General features: G+C 42.7%; 1 long non-coding RNA gene across 3 annotated transcripts in view; it reads left to right on the top strand.

Moving 5' to 3' along the window:
• Nucleotides 1-24,494, top strand: part of LOC146401097 (uncharacterized) — a 145,185-nt gene that overhangs the window by 14,129 nt on the left and 106,562 nt on the right. For all 3 annotated transcript variants that reach the window (XR_014813571.1, XR_014813572.1, XR_014813570.1), the window contains exon 2: nt 7,337-7,447. This is a non-coding gene — a long non-coding RNA (uncharacterized LOC146401097). The remainder of the gene's footprint in view (nt 1-7,336; nt 7,448-24,494) is intronic.

Genomic DNA, 24,494 nt, shown 5'->3' on the forward strand with positions numbered 1-24,494 from the left:
ACACAGTTGCAACCCCTGGTACACACAGCAGGGGATGCTGGCTCTGTAATAGAGAAAGAAAAAAGATCTTTTGTCACTGAGGGGAGCATTGAGCTTTTCTCCACTCTGCAAAAAAATGAGATGGAAAAAGAATGAGGTTAATTCAGGCCTTCACCTGTGGTGTTTTTTTTTTTTTCCGGCAAGCTTAGAAAAGGGTGCTGTTGCTTTTTGTGGGAGTGAGGAGAGGGACTTGGCTAAATGGAGCCGTTTCTGTGTTGTCTTTCTTGGTTAATGTTTGAGGACACAGCCCGCATTCCAGCTTTCCTCCCCTGAGGTCAGCTGTTGCTTCTTCTGTGGATGGGAGGCAGCCGCACCGCAGAACCAGGGCCTGCCCCTATGTGACAGCGGCGTGGTGTGACCGCATCACCCCGCAACTAAGCCTGTTCAGCGGGGCTGGACTTAGGTTACGATTTGTCATCAATAGGTTCAGTGTGCAAACTTGAGGATGATATAATGTTTACAGTGTGTTTTTTTTGGGGGGGGGGTAGGACAAATAACATTTTTTATGTATTTATTCATTTTTGTTGACGTATAGTTGATTTACAATGTTGTGTTAATTTTAGGTGTACAATAAAGTGATTCTGTTATATGTATATATAAATAATATATATTCAGTTATTTAATATATATATTCTTTTCCAGATTCTTTTCCCATATAGGTTATTACAAAATACTGAGTATAGTGCCCTGTGGTATATACTAGGTCTTTTTGGTTGGATAAATAACTTTTTATTGCTGGTAGCAGTCTTATTTCTTGGATCATATAAAAGTCACTTTCACATTTTGTCAGTTATCTTTATTTTCTTGGCAGCTGGTCCAAGCAGGCATTTTCTTGCTAGGAAAGTGGATTTTTATTGGGGGAGAGTTGACATTTTAATTATGTATAGGACCAACATAATATGCTGCTGTGTTGTTATGAAGTGTAGTTGATTTGCTGTGTGTTAGGTATACAGCAAAGTGATTAAATACGATTCAAAAGAATCTGAAAAGAGTATATATATATATATATATATATTCAGATTTTTTCAATGATTCTTTCCCATGATAGATTATTACATGGTATTGTTCTCTGTGCTATACAGCAGGTCCTGTTTCCTTTTCATCTATTTTATATATAGTAATGTATATCAGCTAATCTCCAAACCCTGATTTATCCCTCCTCTGCTTTCCCCTTTGGTAACCGTAAGTTTTTTCTCTATGTCTGTAAGTTTATTTCTTAGAAAAAAATTTTATTACAAAAAATTCACTGTAGAGAAAAAAAGAATATATATACATGTATTTATAACTGGGTCACCATGCTGTACAGTAGGAAAAAAATAATGTATTGGGGAAATAAAAAAATTAAAAAATTCACTGTGGAAAAATAGAAAATATAAATAAGAAAAAGAAGGAAATATTTATTATTATGATGATATTATTACAATGGTTAATAATCCTACAACATACGAGATAATCACTGTTAACATCTGGGTGTATGTAACTCCATCCTTCTTAATCCATCTACATGTGTGTGTGTGTGTATTTATAAAAACTATGTAGGCACACTATGAGTTTTATATAAGATGTTTGTAGGACTGCTGTTTGTCATAGCAAAAGCACCTGCAGACAAGCTGAATGTTCACCAAAATGAATTGTAGTTCATTCACACAATTGAATAATACACAGCAGTCAACATGAATGAACTGAAGCTGGCTACAAAATTAGGTGAATCTCAGCAACATAAGTTGGAGCAAAAAATACGTCTCCAAAGGTTATATAGAGCATGATACCCTTTTTATCATTAAGATAAGAACAGTAGAACCAGAAGCTTTGTCCCTATGCTTTAGAAAGAGAGATGGATGTGGCAGAGGTTGGAGGGTTTACTGCACAGGTGGGGGCGGGAGTGGAGTAGTTGCCTGCCGTCCAAGTCTGGGAAGAAACTTGCAGAGGCTGACACTGTACAAGCCAGTTTCCCTCCTTCCCCCAGGTCTCGCCTGCTTCCAAGCCCTCAGGTATCTAATCTTGGCACTACTGACATTTTTGACAAGAGAGTTCTTTGTGGTGAGGGGCTGTCTTGTGCAGTGTAGGATGTTTAGCAGCAGCCCTGACCCCCGCCCACTAGATTCAGTAGCACCCCCCCCCCCGTAGTGATAATCAACAAAGTCCCTAGATGTTGCCAGATGTCCCCTGCCGTGTGGAGTTGTCCCTGGTTGAGAATCACTGGGTTAGGAAAATGCACATTATCATTACTGGCTCAAGAAGAACATAACTGGTAAAGCAAATCTTGTTTTTCAAATATAGTTAATCACCATGTAGGACGGTCCATCCTACAGACACTACAAACTTTTATTCCCCATTTGGTTGGTTTTGGTGTTAGCAGGGCCTGCTGAAATAACATAGCCCAGCCCACTAAAATGACTTGGTACAGAAATGGCTCTTGCTGTTTTATTAAAAAGTCCTTTGTAAAACCCACTGACATATTTTTGTTGGCTCCCAGGGTGCTCTGTTCTGCAGCATCACTGATGCTCTAGGCGGTACGGTGGGGAACCCGTCCTGCTGGGTGACCTCAGAGAAGCCACTGTGTTTCATCAGTCCCATATGAGAGGAAAAAAAGAGCAGTCATAACAATGAAACCGGCTAGCTGAGAAGGCCTTCTGAAGAAAGGTCTGTGCGAGGACAAACTTGTAATATTTATTGTGATTATCAGCCCTCAGGGGCCTTTTGAAGAATTCCGTCTGATTGATCAGGCAGCTGCCCCATGGCTATGCATGAAGTGAGAGGGGAAGGACTGGGCGGGGGTGGGGAGAAGTGGGGCGTGTGACCAGGTTGATGGCAGTGCTCCAAGGCTGACCTCATGTTTATCCCCAGATGTTCACATCATTTCTAAATATCATCACCGTCTTGGGGTGATGCCATTTTCTGGTCTCTCTAAACTTCGGGAAGCAAGGGAGACCTCGGAATTTTAATGCTCACTTTAGCCTGTGAAAGACGGGATAGCGTTCCCAAGCAGCCTGGCCTTTTCGTTGTTCATTGCTGATTGGTTGACTGGCCATTGCTATTCCCCATTCCAGCTGCTCCAGCAGCTTTCTTGTCTCCTTCCCTTCTTAGCACCAGGTTCAAATTTGTAGCGAGGCCCTGACCTTTTCCAGTATTTTGCCTCCCCGAGATCTTGCTGATCTTACCCTAGCACATTTTTTTTTTTTCAAGGTGAGAGGCAAATGATGGAATTAAAGCTTCACAGAAAAAATCAACAGCAATGAATGCCAGTATATGGAATTACTCTTTCATCCACAAAAAAGGACCTAAGTGATAGGCTCTCTTGTATAAGAAGCTGGGCATTGTTCGTAACCATTTAAAGAAGGTCGGTCATTAAAGTGACTTTCAGGAGGAATACTCAGATTTCGGTTAATTCCAAACAAGAAGGGGGTACGGATAATAAAATTATCCCTTGTAAATATTTTTTCGAGCAGTCACTCTGACTGTCTACTGTCTTCTGTTATTTAAGGAAATCTTTAAGGCTCCAATTACCCAAATGATTTTCTCAATGGTTAGATTTCCTGAATATCCAGACTAGAAATTCCTACCACTAGAGTCACTCTTGTCCATCAGGGTAGGAATATTTGTCCTCGAGGCTATTGCTGGGATTCATATGTGTTACCTGGCAAGGGTAGAAGAATTGATGAACAAAGAGACACCACCAGCTTCCATGAATGCGTTTCCAAAAAAAATAGCATTCAGTAGTTGACTAAAGTAATCCTTTGGACCCTGAGAGAAGAGAACAAGCTCCAGGCTATGGGATGGAGGAAAGACAAACTTTTTTCTTTTTTTGCCTTTTTTTCTAGGGCTGCTCCTGCGGCATATGGAGGTTCCCAGGCTAGGGGTCCAATCGGAGCTGTAGCCGCCAACCTACGCCAGAGCCACAGCAACGCGGGATCCGAGCCGCGTCTGCGACCTACACCACAGCTCACGGCAACGCCGGATCCTTAACCCACTGAGCAAGGCCAGGGATTGAACCCGCAACCTCATGGTTCCTAGTCAGATTCGTTAACCACTGCGCCATGACGGGAACTCCAGAGGAAAGACAAACTTTAAAGAAACTTTTGTTTTCTGATATTGACTCTAAGAATATCATACTGAATCCATGGTCTACTGCTGGCTAAATCCATTCTCAAACTGTCCATAATTTCTCTGATATGGAATAAGACGTATTTGTGAAAAGAAGCTGGGGTGTTGAATCCATCATGGAAGTAGTGACAACCCTGTCAGCTTTAACTAGACCGAGGAAGCAATCGTTTAGTGCCGTCTTCACCACTTACAGATAAAGTAATCACTAAACACATGTTCGGTGACAAAAAGATGTCTCTTCAGTGACAGTTGCCTGAAAATGAAGAGCTAAGGCTCACCAGGCAGTGGAGCACACGAACCAATACAGATCGAGGCTCTTCCTCCCCCGTGGTAGATGCTCCATCCTGACACTTTACAAGCACGAGACTTACCTCTAAAGGGACTAAGACATTACTGCATGGAGCTGGCCCTCTGCTAAGCTATCATACGCACCCTTATCAAAGACCATTTTGAAGTGAGTTCAGATTTACTGGGTACTTTCTAAGCAATTAGTACCACCAGCTAAAGGAATTATAATAAAGAAGTCCATTTGGAGTGACATTTAAAAAAAAAAAGTTATTTTCCCCCCGGCGTTTTAGATAGAATAAAAACTGCCCTGGATCGTGAGCTTCAAGAAGGCAGGGACTGGGTCTGTCTTCTTTCTGCTGCATCCCCAGCTCCCTGGGTGTGCATATTAAAATTTGCAGGCGGAGTGAATCACTGAATGAATGCTTGCATTGTATCCGTGTCCGTGTGCGGTTTGGTGGATAAAGGGAATGAGGGCTGGGTCATGAAGTCCTGCATAGCGTTGCAATTGCTAACGTTTATTGTGCTGCGGGCACTTTTTGGAGTGCTCAACACACATAAACACACTTATCCTCTCCCAGTCCTGTGCAGTAGGCACTGTCTCATCACAGTTTGCGTGAGGAATTGATGCTTAGGGAAGGAGAGTACCTTGCAGTCGGAACCAGAACTCGAACTCGAGGCTAGCCACGTTAGATACTCGGCCACATTCTCTGAGTGCCGTGTAACTGTCTCCCAAGCGTGGGGTTCCACTACTCCAGTGAGGGGCAAACCCTTCTTGAAATCCCACCGAATCGTTTCCCCTTCTTTTTCCTTTCTTCCTCTTTGCCTCCTCCTCCCCTTTTCTTTCTTTTTCTTTTTTTTTGTCTTTTTGCCTTTTCTAGGGCCGCTCCTGCGGCATATGAAGGTTCCCAGGCTAGGGGTCCAATCAGAGCTGCAGCCACCGGCCTACACCACAGCCACAGCAGTGCCGGATCCTTAACCCACTGAGTGAGGCCAGGGATCGAACCCACAACCTCATGGTTCCTAGTCGGATTTGTTTCTGCTGCGCCGTGACGGGACCACCTGGATTTTTATTTTTTATTTTGAGTTTACAATCCAAGCTCCGTCACTCACCATCTTTCCTTGCTTCTCTTTGCCTGTTTCTTCATCTGTGAAATGCAGGACTTCTGATGTGTGTGATGATGAAATGACCTGATCTATACAGCGTTGCAGTGATACTTGGCTCAAGTTGGGAAACCTCTGTAAATGTTTGGTTTTTCCCGTTTCCTCCCCATGTCTCTTAGAAAGTGAGGATTAGGCTGAGTTGTCGCAGCGTAAGGCGGTAGGAGCGCGAGGGTGAAACACTGTTGGGTTTGCTTTCACTGGGATGAGCCTTGTGTCTTTCATGCCATTCTTGTGCTTCCTCTTGAAGAGCCTAAAACCACTTTTTACTCAGGAAGCAGTATCTCTCCTGGCCAGGTTCCCCAGGAGGGCCCATTTTAATTCCATAGCAGGAGTCACTAAGTGAACCCATGGCCCATCTTCAGATTCTTTGGGTGGATTTTTGAAATTTGTCTTCTTCAGGTCATCATTTGAGTCATCTGATCCCTTGGAGCTGTGCCCAGTCTATGGGCTTTGACACTTCTGGAAGGAACCGTCTGGTCTGTGGTACAGAGCAGCAGCCTGATCCTGTCCCTCTCCCCAAGGGCTGGTACCATGGCGCCTGAAAACCAGAAAAGCCAAATGAAGAAGCCATCTGCCCACAATTATATCAGCTTTGGCTTTGTTTGGCATTTGAAGAGTTATAAACAAGACATCATTGTAGGAGCAACTTCAAGTTTTGGGGGGCATGAAGCTCGTACAATTCAGGGGCTATGCTTTAAGGGAAAGCATAGAATTGTCCCTTGAGCATATTGCTAGGGTCCCAGGCAAGGCTTTGGAAGGAGCCCAGGCAATCTGAGAGATTCTGCAAATAAACTTCATTAGCTTGGCACTAAATCCATTCGTGGTCATATGATTACATCCGTTAAAGCCTTTTTGGTCATTAGCTTGGACCTCAGCTGGGCCCATTTCACTGGGAGGTCACGCTAACTTCTATGAGAAATCTGTTGTCTTTTCACTTTCGTTTTCGTCTATTTGAAGACAGTTAATTTTTCCTATCTTGGACTTACCAGAAGTTTCCCAATATTATAAAAGGTTCCCAAAGGACCCTTGACAGATAGAATATGGTTGTTGATTTGTAACAATAGCTAATATTTTGAAGTATTTACCATGTGCTAGACTCTGGAATAAATACTTTATACGTAGCTTCCTTATTAATTTCTCACACTTTCCCTGTGAGATACCTGTTCTATATTTTTACTGATTGATAAAATGTGTGTGTTTTCATGCTCAGTGGACAGGAGAAACAGGGTTCAAACGTAGGCCTGTGTGATTCTATGAGAATCCAAATTGTTAACCACCCTGCTGTAATCTTAGGATTGAATGTGTAATGGTGGGCAATACTAGTTCTATGTGCGATGGAAAAAAAATATGTATATATAATGAGTGGAGGGAGTGGGATGGATTGGGAGCTTGGGGTTGATAGATGCAGACTATTGCCTTTGGAAAATGGACACTTTTAAAAAGCAGGCAGTTTGGGATCCAATTCTCCTCCATCTCTTTCTCCCTTCCTCCTTAATGAAGTAATCATGCATCTATTAACAAAGGAATCTACTTCATTTACACCTCAGAGGCCCCAGCTGTAAAATGGGACAATACTAACCTCTCTGCTTGAAGGCTGCTCGCCAGGTTCCTTTATCCCTTGAGGGTCCTTCCAGGTTTAAGATCTATAATTACTCAACCACTGCTCCAGTTCCTAAACACCTGTCTCAGTATTTGCCTGATTTCAGATCTTAAATAAATAACTGACATCCAAATGTTGTCCCAGAGTTTAGGATGGAGCCAGCCATCAAACAGAAGTCTCCAGTGGAATGAGCCAGGGCTGAGACTTCGAAAAACAAAGATCGGTCTGAAGAAGTTCAAAGAGAGGAAGAAAAAGGTATGTTCCTAGTTAAATGCACCCATGTTGAACTGAAGACTCAGAAAAGTTCTTTTCATTTTATTTTATGTTGGACTGACTTTTAAGAAAACAATCTTGGAAGTGTTTATTTTATAACTCTAACAGCGTCCAAGAAAATGTGGATGGCCAAGCTCTGAAAAAGCACAGTTGTGAATAGAAGTCATTTTCAGTAAAGCAGAAAAAGCCCTTTCCTGTCCCAGACCAACATGGCCATAGTGAAGCTGTCCCCCGAGAGGAGGACAAGACATACTGTCTACTGGGGAAGGCCTCCCTAGCTCAGAAGTTCTTCCTCTGATGTCTCTTCTTGAATGGGACCATTCGAAAGTGTGTTCTCCATTGCAGAATGGGAGACAAAGCCGTATTCCTTCTGCTTTTGATTTGCAGCCCAGGTTATGATTTGGGGGGTAGGATGTTATCTTGAACAGACCAGAATGAACTACAGTTTGTGTTTGGCAGCACTGATGATTCGTATCAGGATAGTATTTCTGCTCTCTTTGTGAGTTCTCTGGTACTTAAGCAGCTTTAACCAAACAGATATTTCACAGATCATGGCTTCTGAGATCTAGATTTGTTCAAGATGGTTCGAGATGGTATGACGGTGTGTGTATATGCACGCGCATGCGTGTGCACTGCTCATAGCCAGAAAGCACACAACAGGAGTTCCTGCTGTGATGCAGTAGGTTAAAAATCTGACTGCAGAGGCTTTGGTTGCTGTGGAGGTGCAGGTTCCATCCCTGGCCTGGGGCAGTCGGTTAAAAGATCTGGTGTTGCTGCAGCTGCAGTGTAGCTCACAGCTGTGGCTCAGATTGTATCCCTGGCCTGGGAACTTCCATATGCTGTGGGTGCAGCCATAAAATAAAAAACAAAAAGAAAAATGAAAACAAAACCCAACAATCATAGACAGAACTGAAAGGAGACAGAACTAAATTAGTTCTTAGTACACATTCGCATCTTATAATTTTTGTTAATCCTTTTTAATACTTCATCAAAGTACTAGTACTTTACCACAAAGTTGTCCTGGAGAGAACATGCCATTGCTGTTAATTTGTGTTTAAATTTTTGATGAAATACATATGTGGATATTAAAAATATTTATCATATTTTAGATTGGGATTTCTTTTTACAGATTTGTGCCCAACTTGTTAAAAAGTTGCAATGCTTTAGTGGAAAAGAACACCAGAATACAAAATTCTTAAGATAGGGTTCTAATGTAAGTTCTGTGATTACCTGCTCATAACTGAGCAAGTTCTTTCGTATCGCTGAATCTCAGTTTCCCCACCAGCAAACTGGAATATGATGTCCTTTGCCTCTTCCATAGACGGAAGCAGTGACCAAATGAACTGATATATTTACGGAATTGAAGTGCTATGAAAATGCAAGATACATTTTGCTTTAGATGTGGCTTCAGATTTTAGCTCCAGAATGTAGAATACAGAAAGAACGCAACCAGGTGGCAAGAACTGGGATAACATTTAACCTCATCCTGAGAATAGTTTACTTCTCTAGTTTTCTGGCCAGATCACGCACAGGTGTAGGGATATGATACCTGTTCGGTAGATAAGAAAAGTGTCTTGGGATTTATAAAGAATTTAGAAGGAAATATATGGTTTAACTGAATCGTGGAGTTCTTTAAAATATTAGACCAATTCTGACAAGTGTAGCTGGCTAATAGGCGTCTAATGCCATGCAAAGAAGCTTTCAACCTGGTTGTGCATCATAATATACGGGGTTCCCTAAAACCACAGACTTGCGGGTCTTTCCCCCGGAGATGATTGACCCAGAGGTCCTAGTGGACCTGGGCATGTATAGAGTCGAGAACCAATGATGTATCTGTACTTACTGGCTAAAGTCATTATCGTGGAGTACGGTGGGGTTCATGCTTCTGTTGGTTCTCGTTGGAATTTGCCAGTGATGTCAGCCGTGTTGCATGACTTGTCATTAACACCTGGGTCTTTGCACTCATGTTCTCATCATCTTGCAGCCCTTCTGGTTAAGCTCCCCACCCTCCGACCATCTCCTGAGCTTGCACCTTCTGCTCTTAACCATCCAACCTTCTTGACCTTCCTTCTGTCCCACCCACTCCTAACTGAATCCATCACAAATTCCACCAACCAGCAGTGCCTCCTTTACAAGTAATCTCTATTAAAGTCAGCCTGGAGTCTAAGTCTTCCATGACCCCTTTCCAGGTTGAGGAGAAGAGAAGTGAGGATGCCTGCCACCCTCCCTCCCTGGATTTTATGACTAGGGGGTCGTAGGATGGAAGCAATGGTTTAGATAGGTGACGTTGGCAGTGGGGTGCAGAAGGGGGGTGAAAGAGGAAAGCGTGGAAGCAAGGGCATCCCTGGATTTTGTTGCTTTGGCCCAGGGGGTGATGGAGACCGACGTGTTCCTAGTCGACTGAAATACAGGTGACAGTGGGGTGAGGAGCTGGGGATGGAACTGTTTGAGACAAAGAGTCAGCTGGATTTTCAGCATCCAGGGAGCCGCGTGGTCATAACGCGTTTTGTTATGCAGTGAACCACAAATGCGTTTTCACTGGCACGTGGTGTAGCAGAAACGGTCTGAACCAGGGGAGAAAAACCTAGAGGTCTTGGTCAGTCCTCACTAGCTGGGTGCCTTTGGGCCCCTCATGACCATTTCTCGGCTTCAGCCTCTTCCTCCGAGGACCATGACACCTGCTGTGTCTGCCGCACGTGCGAATGAGGAGAAGGACGTGTGGCGTCCATGGTGGCCGCCTGGTTTTCTTATGTGATCAGGTATTGGAATACACCCCGCTGGAGGAAGAAAGGTCATCCTCAAAGGTAGCCCCAGAAGCAGACGCCATGAGCACCGCAGCTCATGCCCACCCCTGCCTTCTGCGTGTTGCTCCTGGATTTTAAAGACCTTGTCTGTGCGATCAGATTGCGCTGGGCTGGTTAATAAATGATGCCCCGGGAACCACCCTGGCCTTGGGATGTGTCTGTTCAGGCAGGGCTTCCCGCAGTGAGGCGGCACAGTGCCCTCGACAGAGAACTCTGTTTATCACTTTGGAGATGCAATAAAAATAACAAATGTCCAGAGTAAACCTAATTCACTATGCTACTTAGTATTTGAAATACATAAATATGTCAAGCAAAAGACCTCTAATAGACCCTTTTATCCTGGTAATAGTGTACATATAATTTTCCTCTCATTAGTACAAAAACTACCTAGGGAACTCTCGGCCCATCCTTCATCCATTTAATCTGCATTAGCTTGCTTTTACCTTGTGTTTAATCTGCTCTCCCTCAAGGTATTTTGAATAAATCAATAGGAATACATGATTGTTTAATGATTTTTAGAAGAGCTCCCTTCGACCACCGCCGCATGATTTAGAATAGGACTAATTCCGCTTTTTGCAACTGACCCCCCCCGGTGTGGACCATCCATTTCTGCCAGGCCGTTGTGAGGGCACCCCATGGCAGACCGCTCCCTGCTCCGGCTCCCGGGGCTCCTGGCGGCTGGACGGTGTGCGAGCGGGCTCCCCTCCCGCGTCACCATCTGATTAAACATCACATGATGCCTGCTCGCAGCCCCCCTGCTCAGCTGCTGCCTGCAGGCAGTTTTCTGGGCGCTCAAAGGTGTCCAATTTCAAAATCTCTTTTCTCCATTTCTCTTTTCACTGTTTTTGCCTGGGACCTGGACTCCTCTTCAGATACACTCAGAGCTTCCTAAATATTCTGATAGAAAGATGGGTGGAGATATGACAAAGCAGCAGAGGTCATTTTGCTAGAGGCTCAGGATAGCTGTCTAGGTTTATCTGGGGGTGTGCGTGTGTGAGAGAGAGACAGAGAGATGCCTGCTCTAGCTGGTCACTTTTGAGAATTCTGAATTGGGACCGAGAGCTCCTGGTCTCATCCCCGGTGAGTCCCTGGGTAGCAGAGGAAGGAGCTGTGTGGCTGGTGATGAGCCCGGAGAAGCGGAGAGGACTGACCACAAAGGACCAAGGCAGACGGGAGGCAGTGATGCCCCTTGGGGGGAGCTGAGAGAGTGACCGCTGCCTTCCTGCCAGCTTTTCAGGTCCTGGTTCTGCTCCCCTGAGGCAGTCTTCTCTCCCTGGGGCTCTCTGACTCGCGGTTTTCTTATAATAAATAAGCGGCCTTTCCCCCCTGAACAAATTTGATGTTTCTGTGACTAACTCAGGGACCTTTGAATGCAAGAGAATAATGTTGATTGCACTCCCATGATATGAGACTTAATTAAAGTGATTATATTCGCTTGGATTCTTATCCCTACGAGGCTCAGGAGGATATTCTTGGCGACTTCCAGGTTCACAGAAACATGGGGAAACAAACTTTATTCGGTTTCCTGATGCAGTGCCCACTATTAGAGAATGCACATAAAATAGTTGATTCTCTGTTTTTTGTCGTATAGAAAATAAAATGGACTGTGCATGATGCTTATGAACTAACACTGCATGTTGGCATGGATTTAGGTATATGGAACATCAGTTTCTTCTGCCTCTGAGTCTATTACGATACCTCCCTGAGCCCGTTTTCTCATTTGCCATATAACATGGAGATAACAGATTCTCCTTTCCAGGGTTGTTGTGAGAATTAAATAGATAACACATGTCAAGTGCCTGGCTCACAGGCCGATGTTCATTTCAGCACAGGGACGGTGTATGGAGTGCCTCTGATGGATCCCAGCAGTAGCGGCTAAAACAGCACTCACTCTGTGTTAGGCACGCCTCTGCATCCTTACTGTAAATTAGCTTATTTAATGATATCCTCACAGCAACCCCAAGAGGTCCATAACACAACCACCTGTGTCCTTGCAGTGTCATCTGCACTCACCTTCCCACCTGCAAGGACCTCACTGCGTGCAGCCACTGGCTCCTGCAGCTCTCTGTCTGACCCGGGGCAGGGGTGGGAGAGGATGGGGGTGGAGGTTGGGGGGCACTGGGCCTGCAGGCGGGACAGCAGGAGTGGCTCTGGAGGCCATGTGCCAACCACCAGGCTCTTCTAAGCCTAAGCAGGACACAGGGAGGTCAATGCCAAACCAGAACACCTGCTGTCCTTTTTGGCTGATGGGATCTGGGCAAATGGAATTGTGTATTGTAGTAGTTTAGGGATTCGCTCTTCATTTTTTTGGTAGGATAAAAGTTGTGCTCAGAGACATGGAAAGGCTTGAGGAAGTGCATCGTATTCAATGCAGACTAGAAATAGAGATAACTCATTCTGCACATTTTGGGGGTGGTTTTAAAACTTCAAAATTTACATTTTATTTTGCATCACATAAATGACATGACAAGAAACATTGGTCAAGGTTCTATAAAAATAGCAAGAATTTGGGCATAGACATCAACCAGGCTTCAGACTGTAACTGCTATGCCAGTGAGTGAGGCTGGTGATGGAGAAGGACTTGGCAAACGAGCTGGATGGGATTCTTTTCTGTAGTTCCAGTGGTGTCCAGACCTTGGCCACCCCAAGTTATTGTTAATACAGGACACAGGTATTCTTTTTAAAAATATAAGGATAGATCTCATTCTCTCTCTCTCTCTCTCTCTCTCTTTTTTTTTCTTTTCGGCCACCCTGTAGCATGTGGAATTTGGATCAGATGCGAGCCATAGTTCCAACCTATGCTGCAGCAGTGGCAATGCTGCATCCTTAACCCAAAGTGCTGGGCTAGGATGAACCTGTGTCCCAGGGCTGCAGAGATGCTGTATCTCATTCTCATTTAAGGTTATTTAAAAACTCTTTGGGGCAGAACAAGTGATAGGGGTGAATATCCATGGGAGAAACAACAGCAAAGACAGTCAGTTAATATTTTTTTTAAACCACTCCCTATGATTGGCAGACATCAGTCTACTAATCTAAGGAAGCTTGCCCCTAACAGAAGTGTCTAACTCCTGGTGCCCAAAGCTGCCAGTTCTCCCCCCATCCCCTCACCTGATTTCGTTCTTCCTCTCCATCGCCCGCCTGTTAGGTTGCAAATGAATGCAGTCGTGCTCTGCCTTCATGCTTTCTGTCTGCTTACCTTACCTCCCATCTATGGGGTAGGTACCTGGTTCAACATTTTCTAAATTCTCTCTCATGTCATTCTTCCAACAGCTGTAGGAGGTAGGTCCTATTCCATCTTTCAGAGGAGGAAGATGAAGAGGCTGAGGGACATAAGAGCCCTACAGAATGTTAAGTGAGTTGGGGTTCAAACCCAGGCCTTCTAACTAAACAATTCTGTGTATAACCTCTTACCTTGGACATACTGGTCTACTTAAGACAATTACTGAGCATAAATGTTTCTTTGTTCTGTAATCATGAGAAAGAAAATATGTGCTAGATCTTTCTTGTTTTTTCTTAAAGGCAATTTTTGTTTGTTAGTTTTTTTGTCTTTTGCCATTTCTTGGGCCGCTCCCACAGCATATGGAGGTTCCCAGGCTAGGGGTTGGATTGGAGCTGTAGCCACCGGCCTACACCAGAGCCACAGCAACACGGGCTCCAAGCCGCATCTGCAACCTACACCGCAGCTCATGGCAATGCTGGATCCTTAACCCACTGAGTGAGGCCGGGGATCGAACCCGCAACCTCATGGTTCCTAGTCAGATTCGTTAACCCCTGAGCCAAGACGGGAACTCCTTACATACAATTTTTTTAGGACAGTTTTAAGTTTACAAAAACATTGAGAGGAAGGTACAGAGATTTCCCATATTATTCCTGCCCTGACACACGCCGCGCCTCTGCCATCATCAGTGTCCTCCACTAGAATGGTCCACTGATGGGCCTACACTGACACATCATAATCACCCAAGGTCCATCACTGATCTTAGGGTTCACTCTGGATGTTGAACATTCTGTGTGTTTGGATATATGTATAATGACATGTATCCGTCATTATAGTATCATACAGAGTATTTTCACTCCCCTAAAAATCCTCTCTTCCTCACTTATTCATCCCTCCTCCTGGCCCCAGCTCTTAGAAACCACTGATCTTTTACCTATTTATTTTTACATTTTAAAAATTAAAGTAGTTTTGGTTTACAGTGTTATGCTACTTTCTGCTGTACAGCACAGTGACCCAGTCATACATGTATATACATTCATTCCTTTTCTTATATTATCTTCCATCAGTGTCTATCCCAAGAGACTGGATATAGTTCCCTTGTTCTACAGTAGGACATCATTGCTTATCCAGTCCAAAAATAACAGTTTGTATGTATTAACCCCAGACTCCCAGTCCATCCCACTCCCTCCCCCTTGGCAACCACAAGTCTGTTCTCTATGTCTGTGAATCTGTTTCTCATTTGTAGATAGGTTCATTGGTGCCCTATTTTAGATTCCACATGTAAGTGATGTCATATGGTATTTGTCTTTGTCTATTTTACCTCACTTAGTATGAGAATCTCTAGTTGCATCCATGTTGTTGCAAATGGCATTATTTCATTCTTTTTTATGGCAAAGTAGTATTCCATAGAAGATGTAGGCACCACATCTTCTTAATCCATTCATCTGTCGATGGACGTTGAGGTTGTTTCCGCTATTGTGAATAGTGCTGCAGTGAACATACTGTGCATATATCTTTTTGAATTATAGTTTTGTTCAGATGTATGCCCAGGAGTGGGATTGCTGGATCACATAGTAGTTCTATATTTGGTTTTCTTGGGAAACTCCATACTGTTTTCCGTAGTGGTTGTACCAATATACATTCTCACCAATGGTATAGGAGGGTTCCTTTTTCTCTGCACTCTCTCCGGCATTTGTTATTTGTAGACTTATTAATGATGGCCATTCAGACTGGTGTGAGGTGGTACCTCATTATAGCTTTGGTTTGCATTTCTCTAATAATTAGTGATGTTGAACATTTTTTTCATGTGCCTCTTAGCTATTCGTATGTCTTCTTTGGAGGAATGTCTGTTTAGGTCTTTTGCCCATTTTCCATTTGGGTAGTTTGCATTTTTGCTGTTGAGTTGTATGAGTTGTTTGTATATTTTGGAGTTAAGCCCTTGTTGGTTGCATCATTTCATCATTTGTAGAGATTTTCTCCTACTCTGTAGATTGTTTTTTTTTTTTTATTTTTTTTTATTTTTTTAAGGTTTCCCTTGCTGTGCAAAAACTTGAAGGTTCAATTAGGTTGCATTTATAGAAACCACTGCTCTTTTGGCTGTCTTCATAGTCTTGTCTTTTTCGGAATGTCGCATAGTTATAATCATATAGTATGTAGCCTTTTCAGGTTGGCATCTTTCACTTAGTAATGTGCACTTCCTCCATATCTTTTCACTGTCTCGAGGAAGAGGCAACCCTGAGTATCTCTTTCTGTATATTTTTAAGGGGGCTGCACCGCTTGCTGATTTAACAGAGTTACACAACATTTTATTTTAAATGTAGCACGGGAAAGCTTTGGACACGCTGAAGTAAAGGAGCGGGGTTGTGCACCCTTATGCTCTCCTGAGCATGGGCGGGAGAATCGGAAAGTACAGCATACAAGGAAGGGGACTTTGAGGAGTTGCCTTGGTTGGAAGGAGTGCGGGTGGGGAGCCATGTTGGCGAATCAGGTTATGAGAACCCCCACCAGTGGGGAGCGACCCTTGATGAGTGTTGGAGAGTGTCTGTTAGTCTGGAGGCAACGTCCTTTCCGTGTTGGTTTCAGAGAGGACTAGGGTGATTCTGGAAGCAGTTTATTCACTAGAGAGCTGGGAAAGGGCTGTCTTATTTGTAGCCTGGAGACAGTCTTTGTTTTAAAGTTTCTCAGCATCTCTTTAGCCCTGGACTTCAGTGAAGAGCACACTGGGCTTGGGATCAATCAGAGCTTAAGTCAGTGAGATAGAAGAGTGTCTGGAATTCTTCTAACTGCAATTCAGCTGCCCTTTGCCCTCCCTTCTCAGCCTAGCTCTCCTGCTCTCCCAGTTAGCACCCTACCCTCCTGCTGTGTATCTTTGCAGCTGGGGATGCCTTAGCTGAGAGTCCGTTGACCACCTTTGGTCCCTATATCATATCCTGTCATGAGCCAGTATATCCATAGTGACTTTGTTAGGGAAAACTGGACCAGTGAAGCGGTGTTTTCTGTCTTTTTTTTTTTAATTTTGTTTGCTTGTTTGCTTTTAAAAAAGGGGTTTGGAGCCGAGGTGCTGTTATTCTATTAGAATGGGTGAAATACTTTTTTTTTTTTTTTTTTTTTTTACAAAATAGAGCTCTTTACACTTCCCAGGTCTAGAAATAGAGTCCAAATGACTCAAAGCAGACAAATATTATTTAGTCATTTCTTTAAAGTACAGGAACCACACCATTAAACCTCCTGGCTGCCCATTTCATAGTTAGAAGCCTTGCCAGCTGCTCTCTCCAGCTAGCTCAGCGAGTCCATTCTTCAGTCTGAGCAAGACCTCTGGATCCACAAAAGCTGGCATTTATGTGTTGTGGGGCACTATTTTTAGCAGCCATTTTATTGTAATAATGGACCGGGTATTTATCAGATTGACAAGCTTTGGGACACTCCATAAGGAGCAAAAGTTGGAAATGTTCATTTGGATCTTTCAAACCGCTAAAATTTTGTGATTAATTTATATTCTAAAATTCTACCCTGTGAAAAACTTTATGGTCTGAATAAACCCAACCATAAATCACCCGATTTATGTCTGATGGGTGGGCCGATTTTGATTTCCTTTTTCCTGTTTTGGGTGGGACCGAGCATGAGGTTCAATGAAAGAAGAGTTCAGTTTTATGTTTTTGACTGTAGATTTGCAAATAAAGAACATTCCCTTGGACCTGAAGTGTATACGTGTAACAAGCACATGACATTGTTAGCAGATTATAAAAACGTTCTTTTGCGTAGAGGCATGCATGGGTGGGCATATATGTATACACATTTCTACATGAGATTGTTAATGGACTGTTTTAAACCCTTACATCAACTGTTTTTTAAACAAGCTTCTCTGGGGCATCGCTTAAAATGTTTGCATTTTGGTAACTGATCAAAGTCCTGAAGGTTTTGTGTAAATCAATAGAGCTGGCATGACCAGTGCAGGACCCGAAGCCAAGGGAGGTTTTGTTTGAAGAATGGCACTGTTGCGGGGCTTGCCAGCCAGACTGTGAAGAATGTACTTGTGTTTCTGCCTCCCCACTGTACCTTCTTTTATCCTCTGCCTGTCCTCTAAGGGCGTGTGGAATTCTTCCCAGCCCCATTCTGCTTAACCTTGCCTCTGATCTTTCTATTCAGTCCTGTAAGACTCTCACACACATAAACATCTTTCTCTGACCACATGCCCATGTATACTGATTCCAAGACCCGGCCTGGTTTGCATGCAGTTAGCTTGGCTCAAGTATCCTGAAGGGGGCTGCCTTGGATTGGACACATGAGGCCCTTGAAGTCGTGCCAGGCAAAAGCACTGGCAGCAAGACAAAACCTAAAAAGCGGAGCTGGCTACCTGTGTTGTGAAATGCAGGCGTGTCAAGCCGCTTCTCCACTCTTGGTCTCGTTCAGTCGGACACTTTCCAGAGTGGAGAATTGCTGCCATTTATTTCTCACTTTGTTGGGGATGAAACTCTTGGGGTTAAAGTGGCTTTGGCCATCGAGTCCTAGTTTTATTTGAAGTACAGAGAGAAAGTACCGTGGATCTCCTTATCACCAATTTTATGAGCAAGCAATTCAAAACTAGCAAAAAACACCTTGATGGCACAATAATTATAATACCTCTCTGAAAGTAGTGTTTAATAATTGAATGATTCCTACGTTTTAAGGAAACATTTTCTTGCTTATGTTTAATAAATTAAAGGAGATGATAAAATGTAGGTTGGAAATGAAATCCTCTAATGTGATTTTGGGGTTGCTTTTCTTTTCTTCTTTTTCCTCTTCTTTTCTTTTTTGTCATTAAGGAGACCATTCATTTGGTTGCAAATTGCAGCCTCTATGATGGGAAAACATGACACAAAATGGTAACAGAAAATTCACAGTTTCCATGAAGTAAATCGTTGCTTTCTCTCTATACACAGATACCAAAGACCTCTGGTTGGGTGAAAGGGACCCTTCTTTACCTGAAGAATAAAACACCTGTTTGATTGTCCCAACAAGATGGTAAAATGTGGAAATAATATATGTGTCTTAAAATTCTTGAAATCCGGTTGGTTGTTTTGGTCCTGCAGTAGAATCTTTGAAGACTTGAAGGGCCTTGACAAATCTTGTTGTTCTCTTAATGAAAGATTCTTGCCATCCATCCAGGAGTCCCTGGCAGTTGTGTCAAGAAGGGAAGCAGTATTTTCCAGGGGTTTTTCACATTGTTGGTGTTCTCAGTGGTCTATCTGGTGGGAACCCCATAGCTGGTGATTTCGATCAAGAAAAATGGGAACAACAATATTGACTTCTTTGTGTTGATGTAGAAATTAAGTTAGATACATCTAAAAGACATAGTGCATAGTAGGAGCTTAATAAATATTAGCACCTGTCCTGTGAAGTCTGAAAATAAAAAATAGATTGAGAGATTTCAAGGAGTCTCTCTGTGGCTCTGTGGGCTAAGGACCGGTGTTGTCATTGCTGCAGCTTGGGTTGCTGTTATGGCCTGAGTTTGATCCATGGCCCGGGAACTTCCATATGCCAAGGGTGTGGCAAAAAGAAGAAGAAAGCTCTCACATTCCCTAGTTATTTATTGACATAACCTTCACCCATCTCCACCCTTTGCCTCAGACTGTGCATGTCACATTTTTTTTCCTCCGATGTCTAGAATATTGCTTGGCATACAAAAGGTACTTGTCAAATAATTGTTGAACTGAAGACTTGGTAAATTATGGAAGACTAGACCAGAAAGCCATGAAAATGTGCTTTTTAGTTTCCTTCGTATTAAATATCTATCTTCTTTTCCCCAAACCCATCTTCCTAGATTGGAAAGCTTGTGGTTGTATTCAATTCTACCCTTTTCTTGCACCAAATTTTGTCATTTCTGCCTTTGGATTTATGGATTCACATTTTTGTCTTTATTCCTATTTTATTCCTACCTGTCAAGAGCCTCAACACATGAATTACTTCAATAGCATTCTAACTTCAATCCTGGTCTTTTTTTTTTTTTCCCCTTCTTTCTCTCCCCAGCCTTTTCATGTGAGATGCAAGGCCAGTCTTCCTGGAACACTCATTTGATTATTTAAGACCAGGCTTAAATTTATGACCTTATTCTTATGCCCATATTTCCCTCCTGCTTAAGAAAACAAGTCCAACTGCTTAATCTGGTGGCTAGAATCTTCCACTGTGTGGTTCACCTGTACTTAGTCCATCTCATTTCTTCCCACCTATATCATGAATACTCTTCTACAGGAAGACGTCTCAGCTGCCTTTTTCTGTATCCTCCTGAATCCAAATGCTTTGCCTGCCTTTTGACTTTGCTCATGCTTTCCTCTTAGTTGGAAATCTCTCTCCTCCCTCTGCACTTTTCTGTGTCCTGTTCAGATGCTCAGGTCCACAGAGTCTTCTCCAGGGATCTTCGCCCATGTTGACCTTGCCCTACTTGAAAATCTCTGCAGTTATTTTTCATTGCTTTCCTTATGTAAGTTTTGCTTCTCCTGATAAATTGTAAGCACCTGAACTTATACATCTGCTGTCTTCCGCTTAACACAGAGCTAAGACTTCATCATAAGAGCTGAAAATTGTTCTAATTGATGAATGGGATTAGAGGACCAGTTAAGATGATGGAGCAAGACACTCTCCACAAAGAGAAAAGAGGTTCGGGAGGAATAGCGTGGTCCAGTGTGGGTAACAGAATGGGACAGAGTGAAGGGAGGGCTTGTATCAGGAATAAAACGTTTCAGGTAAATTTGCGGATTGTTGCGGAAATTGTTGCTGAAAGCTACCAAAACTTTATTTCCAAAATGTGTGAATGTTCAAGGATATAACACAGAAATATTACTGAAATTTCCTCGGGGTCTCAAGATGTAAGTCAGATAATCCTGTGAATCCCTAGTTGATTTATACATTTTGTGAGCGTTTCCAAAGCTGTTACATGAAACACTGTATTTCGTGAGAATGCAACAGTTACTTTAAAAAAGTGTTTCATAGTCAGTATATTTGGAAAATGTAATTAACCTAAAGGGTTTTCTTTTTGTAAACTGCAGAGATTCTCACAGTCTTTCAAATGCTGTTGTACACTCTGAGTTTCCGGATTCATGACTATAAAACTCCCCGTTTTTGGTGAGGAATGCTTATTATATCACAGTGGCCATGGATGCTCCCTAGAACATAGTCCGGGAAACAGCTGTAAAGGTCAAAGACGATTCAGTTATTTGATTCATGTTAGTCATCTTTGTAATTTAATTAAGTGACTTTGCCTGTCCTAATTAGGACATGCTCTCTTCGAATTTCCCAAATGTGTGTGACAATGAGATGGTGAATGAAAGTCAATTCGCCTAAAGGTAAATCCACAGCAAGCTCTGGAAATGGGCAAGCGGAACTCTTTTTTTTTTTTTTTTTTTTTTTTAAATAATTATGCTATCATGCTGGCAGCTCCAATTTATCAAGCTTAAAATGTTGCCAATTCTGTTGTTCAGTCCCTGTCCTGGAGCAAGTGGATTTGTAAACCAGGAACTGGTACATGGAGGTTGGGCAGAGCTCACAACGGAGACATAAATGCTTTTTTGGCACCATGACTTGGCATGGAATCACATTGAAGCTTATTGGCTCTTTTTCCCCCCCTACATTGGAAGCATTTTAACCTATTTAAAGTTCTAGATTTGCCATGTAAATGTTCTATGAGCCCATTATAAAATTATACTGTAATAGCCTCTGGAAAGCTCACCTTTTTCCAATCCAGCATTCCAGGTCTCTTCTTTTTAAAAGTTGTGTACTTTTTTGTTGTTTCAGGTGCATAGCAGCACCCACCACCACGACTGCCACAATCACTTCTACTGCCAGTAACGCCATTCAGTGTCCCTTACTGTGAACCAGACACTGTGCTAAAAATATTACATATGTTATCGCGCTGAATCCTCACAACAGGTCTTTGAAACAGGGTTTTACACATGAGGAACATGGGATTGTGAGAGATGGGATAGCATTTGAACTCAGTTCTGTCCGATTCCAAAATATACACTGTACTCCATGCGTTCAGGCGTAGTTTCTAGCGGGCACCTATATACACACATGCATAAGCAGTCACATACGTTCTTTTGTTATTTGGGGTCTCTTGACCACGATGATGACAGATTCCGTTCCTCCTGTGGTGGATAACTAGGTTCCCTCACCAAGTCTCGTCGAACATAGGCAGCCCTCAGTTTGCACGTTTCTAATAAGAGCAGAGCTCAGGTACTATGGTTTACTGAAACAGTACCAGTACCTAAAAACGTGGTTCACATTTCAGTGAACCACAGTGTATTAACCGTGAGTAATTGCATAAACTTCACCGCTAGCTCTTTACTCCACCGATCACTATGTAAATAACAAGTAAGTATCATGATCAGTGATCCCATCGCTTTTTCCAACTCTGTCAGTGATTTGTCATTGAGCATCTGTTATGAAGCTCGTGCACAGACAACAATGTGTGCTGTTGTGTTACCTCTGTGTTTTGTTTTGGTTTGGCTGCTGATTCAATATTTGCTGCACACCAAGCATCATGCTGGGTGCCCCAGATTAAGCAGTGAACAAGACACCCTTTGAAGGGGGGGTGCTTGGTGACTTGGGGAACTGACAAAGCCATGTGGCGCTTTATGAAAGTGGAGGATTGAAAGAGGGAATTGGCCAGCAAAGATGAGAGTGCAACAAGGAGATGAAAAGTGACCATGTTGTAAGTCAAATTCATTAAACTTAAAAGGGCTTTTGGAAAAAATAACTGACTGAGAGAATGTTGACACTGACCTTATTCAAGAGTCTCTGAATGTGCAGCCAGAGGACCTTGGTGAAGGCAAGCTCATCGACATCAGTGAGGAAAGTGGTTATGATGCAAAGAATGAGTATGTGCTGGATGGAGTGACACTGGCAAAAAATGTCACAGCGGAGGAACTCTCGGAGGTATTTCCTAACACTGACATAGCAGAGGATAAAAGATTGGGGGACAACTTATATTTAGAAAGGAGAACAACAATTTATCAAGGCACAGAAAAGATGCTAATGTTTATATGAGAAGGAGGCAGGTGCTATAAAGCTATTCTTAGTAGGCTTTTTTTTTAACAAAGGAATAAAATATATTAATATATGATATAATTTACATATATGTATATATATATATATATATATATATATATATATAAATCTGCTAAAATGTGGGAATGGAAATGCCACTGTTAGACTCTGAAATATTCTTTTTTGGTGAAGTTACGTATTTAGTATCTTGATCATATTCAGTAAACTCAGGCAGAGCGGGGCTGAGTGTGTGACTGGGGAGGTGCATGCCTTAGGCTAATTGGCTGTTTCAGTCATTCAACAAATGATTTGTACTGATTGTTTCTACCACATTCAAGACCCTGAGGCCCCTGGTACAATAACTCAGTCATCCCAGTTTTATCTTGGGAGGGTGTCTTGACTACGTGGATCGCATATTTAAAGTGACAGCAGGCAAACCCCAACTAGATTTATGTAAATACTCCATTTAATGTAGAGGGTAGTTTTGGAAGACAAATATTTTGACCTTTTTTTTTTTTTTTTGCTTTTTAAGGCTGTACCTGCAGCATATGGAAGGTTCAAGGCTAGGGGTCAAATTGGAACTGTAGCTGCCAGTCTGCACCACAGCTACAGCAATGCCAGATCTGAGCCAGCGGTGTTTGTGACCTACACCTCAGCTCACGGTTATGGTGGATCCTTAATCCACTGATTGAGGCCAGGGATTAAACCTGTGTCCTCATGGATACTGGTCAGGTTCATTACCGCTGAGCCACAATGGGAACTCCTATTTTGATAATTTTTACATTTGATCAAGACTTGGGGAAAATGCTCCCCTTTATTGTGAAAACAGGTCTTTAGTTGCACTAGGCCTGGTTTATGCATCATTCCAGATCTGCTTTTTCCTCTTCCCCCAACCCGTGGCCATTTTCCCTGCCTGCCAGCCAGATCAGCTCTGCTGATAACGTGCACTGTACCCATGACTGTAATGGCTGCAGCCTCATTTCCTAATGCCTGGACTTGTTTTGGCCTCCCCTGTGGATGAGCACTGGTTTCCAGCCTGGTCTTCCTTGAGCCCATGGAGCAGTGCACTGGTTAAGGTACCATACTCTGACCCAACAAGACCTAGGAAGCTCTGGCTTGCCCTTCTTTTCTCTGACACAGGGGTCCCTTTTTCTTCCCTGTAGCTGGATAAGGACCATCCTACATGGCTAAGGGCCAGTGGTGCTGCGTCGGCTTTGTAACAGAGCATCTTGTACGTGCTCTCTCCTCTTGCCTGTCTAGCTTCTTTTTTTCACCTCACTCTTGCTTCTTTGGTCTTGTACCGTCAATAAAGCATTAACACAAAGGTTTGCCTCTGGCTGTGTTCACTGGGAAACCAGGCATAGACACCAGTGTTTGCTGAAAATGGTCAAGGTCTGGTCTTAAAATAGTCTTGTAGCTTTCTCATGGCTGAATAATATTCCATTGTATGTATGTTCCACATCTTCTTTATCCATTCAGCTGTTGATGGGCATTTATGAAAATTATGTGACCTGACCATGGTATTACCTGACATTAGAATGGCAATCATATTGCAGTGTGTAAATGTATCAAATTAACATGCTGTATGGTTTAAACTTATACCCTTAAATTTACACCCTATTATAGGTCAAATATTCTTTAATAAAAAAATAATATACAGGCTTTAATTATTATTAGACATAGTCTTACTAGTTTCTTGATCTGTCACATACACACACTCACACACACACACACACTCACACACACACCCCCAAACTAACAAACCAATAAACATCAAAACAAGACAAACATCTCCACCCAAAAAAGGAGTGTGGATTTAATGTATCTTACTTTGTGTGCCATATGATTATAATAATTCCTTTTGAGGGTTCGAGATGGCCCCTCTCAAGCAATAGAGATCAGAAGAAACTATAAGCAAGCATAAACCACCACAAAAATAACTTCAATATGTGTATATTTAACGTAACCTTTCAAAAATTTCTGGGCC

Source organism: Sus scrofa, chromosome 8, assembly GCF_054392235.1.
Source record: "Sus scrofa isolate SSC_HxYL_T2T_F1_AM1 chromosome 8, Sscrofa_HxYL_maternal_Yorkshire_Landrace_v2.0, whole genome shotgun sequence".
In the NCBI taxonomy this organism is placed as follows: domain Eukaryota; kingdom Metazoa; phylum Chordata; class Mammalia; order Artiodactyla; family Suidae; genus Sus; species Sus scrofa.